This window comes from Nerophis lumbriciformis, linkage group LG38 (genome assembly GCF_033978685.3).
Source record: "Nerophis lumbriciformis linkage group LG38, RoL_Nlum_v2.1, whole genome shotgun sequence".
NCBI lineage: Eukaryota > Metazoa > Chordata > Actinopteri > Syngnathiformes > Syngnathidae > Nerophis > Nerophis lumbriciformis.
This window is the reverse complement of record NC_084585.2, coordinates 18,879,877-18,891,640: the sequence shown is the minus strand read 5'-3', so window position 1 is coordinate 18,891,640 and position 11,764 is coordinate 18,879,877.

Here is an 11,764-nt window from a genome sequence, read left to right as displayed (position 1 = left end):
CTGCCAGGGGCCTTCAGACTCAACAATGCAGGCGTCCGTGCACTGTAAGTGAACAGGCACATACAGTTGATAGACAGTTGCAATAGCCAATCAGATCCTGAGTTGTTGTCAGTAAGGCATTCTAGATGGTCCAAGGTTGAACGTGATATTTACGCGTCCTGGTATTGGATACTCACTGGGACTGTTGGCGGATTAATTTGAGAACACATAGAGTTGAGAGACAGTTGCGATAGCCAATCAGATCACAAGTTGTTGACAGTAGCCTATCTAGGTATCCTGATGTTAGCGAGACTGGGATTGGATACTCACTGGGACCTTTGGCGGATTAATTTGAGAACACATAGAGTTGAGAAACAGTTGCGATAGCCAATCAGATCACAAGTTGTTGACAGTAGCCTATCTAGGTATCCTGATGTTAGCGAGACTGGGATTGGATACTCACTGGGACCGTTGGCGGATTAATTTGAGAACACATAGAGTTGAGAGACAGTTCCGATAGCCAATCAGATCACAAGTTGTTGACAGTAGCCTATCTTGGTATCCTGATGTTAGCGAGACTGGGATTGGATACTCACTGGGACCTTTGGCGGATTAATTTGAGAACACATAGAGTTGAGAGACAGTGGCGATAGCCAATCAGATCACAAGTTGTTGACAGTAGCCTATCTAGGTATCCTGATGTTAGCGAGACTGGGATTGGATACTCACTGGGACCGTTGGCGGATTAATTTGAGAACACATAGAGTTGAGAGACAGTTGCGATAGCCAATCAGATCACAAGTTGTTGACAGTAGCCTATCTAGGTATCCTGATGTTAGCGAGACTGGGATTTATACTTGACATTCCAAAGTGAGTATCCAATCACATGTTGCACCTTAGCAGGAAGCGGGAAGCGTTGACCCACAAAGAAGGAGAACAAAACGTTGATTAGGTGGCAGATATATATTGTGATGTTATGAGCTAGGTAACATTAGAACTACATTACCCAGCATGCCACTGTAGTGAAGAGCATGCGCAGTAGCCCCGTTTTAGGTTGTTGAATGTAGCCATGCCGGCAGCTGGAGTAAACTTTAAGAAGTCAGGCAACACGCCTCGTCTGCATCTTTTATGATTAGACGAGACAACATATATTTGCAAGGCCATTTTCAAGAAGGATATTTAAAGAGGAACTACATCTTGTGAGACGAGGTCGGCGATGAATTGCCCTCCATTTCCACTCGAATTAGCTGACTACAAGGGGCATCACTGGCTTATACGGCATCCAACGGGTGCTACAAATTGTGCGTTAAAATATTTTATTTCGTAATTTTTTCACGTTTATGTTTTTTGCTATTTTAATTTTGACAGTACCACATAAGATATGTTTTAATTGCTGATGCTGGTTTATTGATTTTTAAATGCGGCTGAAAATAACCAGTTTTTAATGTGTTTCTGTATAGAATATCTCCAGCAATGGTCATATGGTGACATCCATTTTGGTATTTTGAGAGGTAATCATTGAAGTCGGACATCACTGAAGGCCTAGGTGGGAAACGCACGGCCCGCCACTGTGTTTACACATTTTTGTGTTTACTCCTTTTTAGTGGATAGTACATTTATACTTGCCATACAAGCTGTACATTGACTACTCTAAGGTACGTATGGTTCCTTGAAAGAGCGAGAAAATGCTGGGCTTTGTTGAAGGTAAACTTTGTCTTCAACAGGTAAATCATGAATTGACCCAATGTGTTGGCACACAAACGCTGGTGAGAAGTCTAAAGTGTGTCTAGCAGTGAGGTTAGCTGTGACAGCATGTTGCATTATTCATTTAGTGGCGAGTACATAACCCAAGCATTCGTACATTATTTACGTATATGACTCCCACCCTCTGCCTCGCACACACAAAACATTTTTAAATACAAAAAATTAATGTAATTACTCATTAACCATATTATTTTCTTTTCTATTTTACAGTAATGTATTCATATTCTAGAGGTCAGTTGGGTTCAGCAAAATTAAATAATGAAATATATCTTGTTAATAATCAATAATCAAGCTAACAATCATCTAGTAGTTTAGTCCTAAAATTATAAGTGTATTAAAAAAAAATCATCAGTGACTTTTATAAACATGTTTCTGTTTCTTTTAGAAATAGAAGTTTGTTGTTTTATAGTAATTTTTTTAATATAGTTTTTGTAAAAAAAATATCTTTAAAAACAATGATTCAATTGGACAAGGAATGTGTTGTCTGAATAATAAAGTGATAGTGAATATAATTATATTACAATACATTGAAATAACACAAAACATTGTTTGACCCCTTAAGCAGTTTTTTTTGCGATAATTGTTATAAACAACATTTTATACAGTATATATGAAACAGTTTAAAGAACACATATTTTCCATTGTTCAATATTTTTATAGTTTTGGTGACCAAATAGAATATATTATTCATATACAAATATATAAAGGTAAAGGGCAGCACGGTGACATAGGGGTTAGTGCATGTGCCTCACAATACGAAGGTCCTGAGTAGTCCTGGGTTCAATCCCGGGCTCGGGATCTTTCTGTGTGGAGTTTGCATGTTCTCCCCGTGACTGCGTGGGTTCCCTCCGGGTACTGCTGCTTCCTCCCACCGCCAAAAACATGCACCTGGGGATAGGTTGATTGGCAACACTAAATTGGCCCTAGTGTGTGAATGTGAGTGTGAATGTTGTCTGTCTATCTGTGTTGGCCCTGTGATGAAGTGGCGACTTGCCCAGGGTGTACCCCGCCTTCCGCCCGAATGCAGCTGAGATAGGCTCCAGCACCCTCAAAAGGGACAAGCGGAAGAAAATGGATGGATGGAAATATATAAAAAGGTATATATAAGACTTTTAAAAATTAATACATACATATATATTGTACATATATTCTACTGAGGTGGCAAATTAGGAAGCGTTAAATCTATCACAGCACCAAGCAAATAATGTAAAAATCCTCACCGTATCAATTTCCTAAATCTGATTGAAATTATTTGAGATGCACCATGCGAAATAGACGTAATGTTATTAATATTGGTGCTACGGATACCATTAACAAAAATGCCTAAAAACAGCCCACCATCTATAATTTGGGCTTTTTAAACATTAGATCATTAACCAAGCGTTGTTGGTTAATGAGGTAATTCGAGGCAACAATCTTAAAGTCATTGGTCTCAGTGAGACTTGGCTAAAAGCAGGTGAATTTCTTCCACTTAACGAAGCATCTCCTCCTAACTATACGAGTGCACATATTGCTCGTCCCCTTAAAAGGGGTGGAGGGGTCGCACTAATCTCCGGTTAAAACTTTAACCTTAGCCGTAACCTAAGTAATGAATATAAATAATTTGAGATGCATACTATGAGGTCTGTTATGCCGCTACCTCTCCATCTGGCTGTTATCCATCACCCCCCTGGGCTCTATTCGGACTTTATCAGCGAATTCTCAGAGTTTGTAGGTGCCCTAGTGACGCACGCAGATAACATAATTATAATGGTGGATTTTAATATCCATATCAATACCCTGTCAGACTCTCCTCAAGTGGCACTCCAGTCTATAATTGATAGCTGTGGTCTTACACAAATAATACACGAACCGATACATTGCAAAGGTAAGACGATAGATCTAGTCCTTGTCCGGGGTGTCACCACCTCGAAAGTTATTGTACTGCTGTACACTAAAGTAAGGCGTGTTCTATTAAGCAAACTTCAAATGTCCACTGTATTGAGGGTCAGTAAATATTTTAGTTGGTGCTGCCTTTTGTAATAAATGTCAGAAGACAGAGTTTCTCTTATTTTTTACGTTTCCGCTTTTGTGAAATGTTGTGTTGCTATATTTTCGTTAAGGAAATATTTCAGTTTATGTTGTAGACATAGTGCTTGCTTCACACAAAATATAATTTTATCAATCAATCAATCAATCAATCTTTATTTATATAGCCCTAAATCACAAGTGTCTCAAAGGGCTGCACAAGCCACAACGACATCCTCGGTACAAAGCCCACATACGGGCAAGGAAAAACTCACCCCAGTGGGACGTCGATGTGAATGACTATGAGAAACCTTGGAGAGGACCGCATATGTGGGTAACCCCCCCCCTCTAGGGGAGACCGAAAGCAATGGATGTCGAGTGGGTCTGACATAATATTGTGAGAGTCCAGTCCATAGTGGATCCAACATAATAGTAGTAAGAGTCCAGTCCATAGTGGGGCCAGCAGGACACCATCCCGAGCGGAGACGGGTCAGCAGCGCAGAGATGTTCCCAGCCGATGCACAGGCGAGCGGTCCACCCCGGGTCCCAACTCTGGACAGCCAGCACTTCATCCATGGCCACCGGACCTGTGCCCCCCCCCCTCAAGGAAAAGGGGAGCAGAGGAGAAAAGAAAAGAAACGGCAGATCAACTGGTCCAACAGGGGGGCTACTTAAAGGCTAGAGTATACAAATGAGCTTTAAGATGGGACTTAAATGCTTCTACTGAGGTAGCATCTCTAATTGTTACCGGGAGGGCATTCCATAGTACTGGAGCCCGAATAGAAAACGCTCTATAGCCCGCAGACTTTTTTTGGGCTCTGGGAATCACTAATAAGCCGGAGTTCTTTGAACGCAGATTTCTTGCCGGGACATATGGTACAATGCAATCGACAAGATAGGACGGAGCTAGACCGTGTAGTATTTTATACGTAAGTAGTAAAACCTTAAAGTCACTTCTTAAGTGCACAGGAAGCCAGTGCAGGTGAGCCAGTATAGGCGTAATATGATCAAACTTTCTTGTTCTTGTCAAAAGTCTAGCAGCCGCATTTTGTACCAACTGTAATTTTTTAATGCTAGACATAGGGAGACCCGAAAATAATACGTTACAGTAGTCGAGACGAGACGTAACGAACGCATGAATAATGATCTCAGCGTCGCTAGTGGATAAAATAGAACGAATTTTAGCGATATTACGGAGATGAAAGAAGGCCGTTTTAGTAACACTCTTAATGTGTGATTCAAACGAGAGAGTTGGGTCGAAGATAATACCCAGATTCTTTACTGATTCGCATATATATATATTATATACTAATACTTTGAGATTATGGTTCAATTCAACTGTTAATCGGAGGAAACCAATATTGTGGCGACTCTGTATAAGTATACTGTAAATCCAACAAAATACAGCACTATACCATGCTTTAGTATGTTTTGTTAAACACTAATAAACTGTAAATAAGTTGACTGTAAGAACTAGAAAAAAAGTAATATTTATATTTATATATTCTGTCTTGCCTGTGGTGAGGGCGGTCGCATTTTTTTCCGCTCCCTCTTCTCCCAGCTTGCTCTCTTTGTTTTTGTCTTGTCTGAACTTATTTGAAGCCTCTTTCTTTGCGCTGTCCTCATATCTAAACATCAGACATGGAAATGATCAGCTGGACTCTCGACGCAATTGACAAAATCTTTTTGACGAGGAAAAGAGGTTTGGGGGAGCCTGGCTGCCCTGATGGAACCATTGCTGCGGGGTACGTGAGAGATTCCTGGGATAAATGGAGAATCATGTGCCTCTCAGTCCTTCCCATCGAGGACGTGGAAGACATCTACCTATTTTGAACCGTGATCGCGGGGCACCTGCTGGTTGGGCTGGGCATTGCTCTGGTGTATCATCAAATTCGTAAGACGATGGCAGCCACTAAGGAGCCCAAAGGCTGTTTGTCGCAATGGATGGTTTGGGCAGGGCTCTGGGAACACAGACTGTGGCGATTTCTGAACTGAATTGCAAGATGGATCACATCATGGAGAAGCTTGCTGAAAAGGAAAATTGAATTGAATTTGAGAGCACCCAGCATGGGCGAATAGAACAGACAAGTCATTGTTTTGTCTGCTCGCGGAAAACAAACATCCTAATCTACGATTTGACTCCCTCAAATGGCCTTAACGCTGTGAACACAGGACCAGGCTGTTCTGAAAAACACCCCCGAGGACACCTCAATGATGGACGCTTTTGACCTCCCTCCCTCCTCAACGACACCTGGAGTCGAACTTTTGCAGATCGGCCGCAGTCTATAAAAAACATTACATCATCACACCCAAGACAATTGGGCACACACGCTTGCCCCCCCCCTCTTCCCCACCCCACCGCTTGTTTCCCCTTGGGGTGATGGTCGGATGGCAGTGCTTCATAGCAGCGGTCGCCTTCCAGGGCCCCAACTCCCTGCCCCTCTGTTGCGAGTTTGTCGTGATTCAATGTAACGTGTTTATGTTTGCATTGCATGGAGGTTTTTTCCCACTCCAGACTAGGCCCCCTTAGGAGCCCAGTGTAGATTGTATTTTTTTTACTCATCTTTTTCTCCAGCGTTTTACCTTTTCCCCATCCTTTACGGAGCGCCTTATGGCGACCCATCAGCGTTCCTGTTCTGTAACTATGTAGACTGTTTGTTTGTCTAATCTTGAACGGGTTTGTGCTGAAAACAAAGTTTAGTTGTACTTGTGCAATGACAATAAAGACCTATCTGATCTGATCTGATATCTGATCTGATATTTGATTTAGTCCATATTATTCTACCCTAGTTTGACGGAATGAGGTATTTTGCCAATGTGTTGTGAAGGATCATACTATAGTGATTTCTCTATTTGTGACACTTTCAATTTTTGTAAAAGGACCACAAAACTTGAATGCATTCAAATAATTCCCCTTCAAAAAAAGATAAAAACTTTTTTCATATATTTCACTTTGTTTAGGTTTCAATTCCACCGAGAATATATGCATTCGGCATCCAAAAGTAAATGCACACAGTGGTAAGATGCTTCATACCCCCATGTTTATTAAGATTTATTGTTACGGCGCACGCGCAGTCTACTTCTCCCTCCTCTGCGGGAGCACTTGGAGGAGCCGTTGACAGCGCGTTCGGACACGCCCCTGCTCGCGTTGAGCGCAGCACGCCCACGCAGCACGCCCACGCAGCGACAAGCCTGCACACCTGCGACTGATGAGGGCGAGATCAATAAAGGACCAGTGGACCCAAGGATCGTCGCGGGAACTTAGTTTTCTCATGGTGTACCGTAAGGCTTATGATCTCTCTCTGTCTCTGCGTGTTTTCCCTCGTGTCTGACATCCTTGTTTGTTCTCCCGTGCCTCCGCAGTGTTTACCTTCCGTTGCCCTGGATTTTGACTGCCTCCTTCGTTTCCTTGACTCCTCGCTTGCCCCTGGACTTTGACGCCTCTCTCTCGCCCCGGATCACCTGCCTGCCCCATGGACTGCCTCGTTTGCTCTCTTCAACACTTGGTAACACACTTCAGCTAACTACACACATAGTCTTACACCACACACTCTTGTATTCTAGTTCACACTTCATTTCCTTAGTTCAGTAGTATTGTTTATTATTATATATATATATATTGACTATATATATAATAAATAATTGTATATACTGCTCCCTGGTGTCTGTTTGCCGTCACCTCCACTCAGTAAACACAACAGTAAGTTCCCGCCAAAATTATTAAGGACCTGACGGCACAGTTCCTTAGCCCCGCCCCTAGTGACTTTCGTTCCGCCCCCTGTGACAATTTTTTTTTTTTTTTTTTTCTGCCTCTTGCCCCATTTACCATGTCTTTTTCTTTTTTTCGCTCCACACCGGAGGAGTTGTCTTGTCCTGCCAAACTGTCGTGGAAAGGCATGTTTAGCAGTGATGTGAGCAAGGAGGAATTTTCTCGCCGCCTGGACACCCTCTTTCCACCCTCAGTGTCTGTTCCTCAGTCTACTGGAAGCGTCTGGAATCCGCCTTTGGAGGGGGGGAATGGTACCGACAGCCGTGCTGGTGAGGTAGCACAGCTGCGGCCAGCAAGACCGCTACCATCGATCTTTCAGTTTGCCTGGCCGCACCCACCAACCACGTTACCAGCACTTGTCCCCGAGCTAACGTCCGAGCTAGCACTCGTCCCCGAGCTAGCGTCCGAGCTAGCACCTGTCCCTCGGCTAGCGTCCGAGCTAGCACCTGTCCCTCGGCTAGCGTCCGAGCTAGCACCTGTCCCTCGGCTAGCGTCCGAGCTAGCACCTGTCCCTCGGCTAGCGTCCGAGCTAGCACCTGTCCCTCGGCTAGCGTCCGAGCTAGCACCTGTCCCTCGGCTAGTCTCCGAGCTAGCACCAGTCCCCAGGCTAGCCTCCGAGCTAGCACCAGCTCCCAGGCTAGCCTCCGAGCTAGCACCAGCTCCCAGGCTGGCCCCCATGTCTCCACCAGCTCCCAGGCTGGCCCCCACGTCTCCACCAGCTCCCAGGCTGGCCCCCACGTCTCCACCAGCTCCCAGGCTGGCCTCGACCTCTGCCCCTCTGCCGGCTCCGCCGACTCCAGCACCTCTGCCGGCTCCGCCGACTCCAGCACCTCTGCCGGCTCCGCCGACTCCAGCACCTCTGCCGGCTCCGCCGACTCCAGCATCTCGGCCTGCTCCGCCGACTTCAGCACCTCGGCCAGCTCCTCAGCTGCCCTCCTCGTCTCCGGCTTTGACGTCCGCTGCTTCCACGCCTTTGACGTCTGCCGCTTACATGCCGCCGATGACGTCTGCCGCTTCCACGCCGCCGATGACGTCTGCCGCTTCCACGCCGCCAATGACGTCTGCCGCTTCCACGCCGCCGATGACGTCTTCCTCCACGCCTCCGCCGACGTCTGCCGCTTCCACGCCGCCGCCGACGTCTTATCCTCGTTTCCGGCGAGACGCACCATGGCGCCAATCACGTCCGCCTTCCCGACGGCCAAGATGGTGGCCGTCCCTTGGTCGCCCGCCTCGCCGGCTTCAGCGGCGTTCTTCTCGCCGCCGCCATCAGACTCGTCCTCGGTGGATTCGGGGACACTGGGGCCGGCGACCCACCACCAGTTCTCCCCTCCACCCTCCCTTGTTTCGTGAGTATGTTGGACATCTGGAATCTGTCCATAGGGGGGGATACTGTTACGGCGCACGCGCAGTCTACTTCTCCCTCCTCTGCGGGAGCACTTGGAGGAGCCGTTGACAGCGCATTCGGACACGCCCCTGCTCGCGTTGAGCGCAGCACGCCCACGCAGCGACAAGCCTGCACACCTGCGACTGATGAGGGCGAGATCAATAAAGGACCAGTGGACCCAAGGATCGTCGCGGGAACTTAGTTTTCTCATGGTGTACCGTAAGGCTTATGATCTCTCTCTGTCTCTGCGTGTTTTCCCTCGTGTCTGACATCCTTGTTTGTTCTCCCGTGCCTCCACAGTGTTTACCTTCCGTTGCCCTGGATTTTGACTGCCTCCTTCGTTTCCTTGACTCCTCGCTTGCCCCTGGACTTTGACGCCTCTCTCTCGCCCCGGATCACCTGCCTGCCCCATGGACTGCCTCGTTTGCTCTCTTCAACACTTGGTAACACACTTCAGCTAACTACACACATAGTCTTACACCACACACTCTTGTATTCTAGTTCACACTTCATTTCCTTAGTTCAGTAGTATTGTTTATTATTTATATATATATATATATATATATATTGACTATATATATAATAAATAATTGTATATACTGCCCCCTGGTGTCTGTTTGCCGTCACCTCCACTCAGTAAACACAACATTTATAATAGTTTTATTACATTTCGTAAACATGTCCTGTCTTGTTTTGTTAGGCAAACTTGAAATGTCCACTGTATTGAGGGTCAGTAAATATTTTAGTTGGTGCTGCCTTTTGTAATAAATGTCGGAAGACAAAGTTTCTCTTATTTTTTAAGTCTCCGCTTTTGTGAAATGTTGTGTTGCTATATTTTCGTTAAGGAAATCTTTCAGTTTATGTTGTAGACACAGTGCTTGCTTTACACAAAATATAATTTTATATACTAATACTTTGAGATTATGGTTCAATATTGGTTTCGGAGGAAACCAATATTGTGGCGACTCTGTATAAGTATACTGTAAATCCAACAAAATACAGCACTACACCATGTTTTAGTATGTTTTGTTAAACACTAATAAACTGTAAATATGTTTACTGTAAGAACTAGAAAAACAGTAATTTACTGGCAACCCAACTGCCAGTAGTCTACTGTAATTTCAAGGAAATACAGTGATACACTGTGATTCAAAGAATGGTATTATTACTGTAACACACTGCAGAGTTGATTACAGTAGTAGGACTGTTAAATTAACAGTGATAAACTAGCAACCATGCTGGCAGTAATTTATCGTTAATAAACAGGGCAATTGTTTACAGTGTATAAATTAACTTTTACTCTTTTTAAATCAAAATGACAAAAGAAAGTACTCAAATGACCCTGATCAAAAGTTTACATACCCCAGTGACTTTGATCTGATAACATGCACAAAAGTTGACACAAACAGGTTTGAATGGCTAATCAAGGTTCCAATCCTCACCTGTGACATGTTTGTAATTAATGTGTGTGTTTAAAAGGTCAGTGAGTTTCTGGGCTTCTGACAGACCATTGCATCTTTCATCCAGTGCTGCACAGATGTTTCTGGATTCTGAGTCATGGGGAAGGCTAAAGAATTGTCAAAGTATCTGCGAGAAAAGGTAATTGAACTGCATAAAACAGGAAAGGAGTATAAAAAGATATCCAAGGAATTGAGAATGCCAATCAGCAGTGTTCAAACGCGGATTAAGAAGTGGAAAATGAGGGATTCAGGTAGACCAGCAAAGATTTCAGCCACAACTGTCAGGAAAATGGTTCGAGATGCAAAGAAAAATCCACAAATAACATCAGCTGAAATTCAGGACTCTCTGAAAAATTGTGGTGTGGCTGTTTCAAGATGCACAATAAGGAGGCACTTGAAGAAAAATGGGCTGCATGGTCGAGTCGCCAGAAGAAAGCCATCACTCCAAATTACTTTGTTCCAGAAGTTTTGAGGCTTGTCTCTGTGCTGTTTGGCGTAATGTAAGCGGGATACTTTGTGACATTTGCGCAGAAATGGCTTTCTTCCGGCGACTCAACCATGCAGCCCATTTTTCTTCAAGTAAAATTTGCTTAAGAAAATACCAAAATATTTGGATACAAATGCAATTTTGTAGTCAGAATGTCATACAGGAACATATTTTAAATGTCTTACTGAACTGCTAGTCATTGATTTGCTCAAAACTTGGTGACAGTAAGTATAGCAAGAATTAGGAGTACATTTGGAGAGTCTTTGCAATAATATAGCAAACAAGAGACATCCTGGATGAAAACCAACGCTTCCCATCAAATCTGATAGAGCTTGAGTGGTGCCGCAAAGAGGAATGGGCAAAACTGCCATAGATAGGTGTGTCAAGCTTGTGACATTGTATTCGAAAAGACTTGAGGCTGTAATTGCTGCAAAAAGGTGCATCAACAAAGTATTGAGCAAAGGGTCTGAATTCTTTTGTACATGTTATTTTTGAGTTTTTTTTTATTTGTAATACATTTGAAAAAAGTTCTACATGCCTGTTTTTTTCTCTCAAGATGGGGTGCTGAGTGTACATTAATGAGAAATAAAATAAACTTTTTTGATTTTAGCAAATAGCTGCAATGAAACAAAGAGTGAAAAATTTAAAAGGGTCTGAATAATTTCCGTACACACTGTACATATATATAGTATATATAGACACATTTATAGATATATATGTATATACACACACACACACACTTATATGTATATATATACATACACACACACGTATATATACAGTATATATATATATATATATATGGATATAGATACATACATGTGTATATATACTGCACATACATATGTGTATATATACATACTGTACATACATATTGATATATATCTATATAGATAAATATATCTATATCTATC